Here is a 654-nt window from a genome sequence, read left to right on the forward strand (position 1 = left end):
GAACAAATTATTTAATTAATTAAATATAAGTTAAGTAGTACTTCTTATCAACAGATAATTAAACTTTAAAATGTAAAATATAACAAACAAACAAAAATTTGACGTTTTGATATTTAAAATACTACTAATGTACTCCTAATCTACTCCTGTATAGTCAATGTAGCATTTTTATTATTCTATTTACTAATATGACTTACTGTGTAATATATCTTATGAAAAATTGCAAAAATCTGAAATTAAATAAAATGGCAATAAAGGTACTTAATTAAAAGCTGGTAGGATTTTATGAATCTAAAATATCTACTTTTTTGTGTTTTTATTGAGGTCAATAAGACTTTAATCTCACCTATTATAGAAATTCCGTTTTATTTAATTCAAATATTGACAAATACCCAACGGTAAAAGGAATTCTCTTGTAGCTTCGTCCACCCACTATTGGAAGAATTCTCCAATCTATTTGAACCAAAAAACTTTCACCGACCAATCGCATTTCCCACATATTTCAGGTGCTAGATACAGGAAGTTGTAGGCGGGACTATGCAAGAAGCATAAAATTTATTGGCACAGGCGCGGTAAAACATTCTAAGTGGGGAATAAGGGGCGGATTCGGTCGTTTCAGAGGACTCTGGGGGTTTTCGTTTCAGTATTGAACTG

Source organism: Diabrotica undecimpunctata, chromosome 1 (assembly GCF_040954645.1).
Source record: "Diabrotica undecimpunctata isolate CICGRU chromosome 1, icDiaUnde3, whole genome shotgun sequence".
Lineage (NCBI taxonomy): Eukaryota > Metazoa > Arthropoda > Insecta > Coleoptera > Chrysomelidae > Diabrotica > Diabrotica undecimpunctata.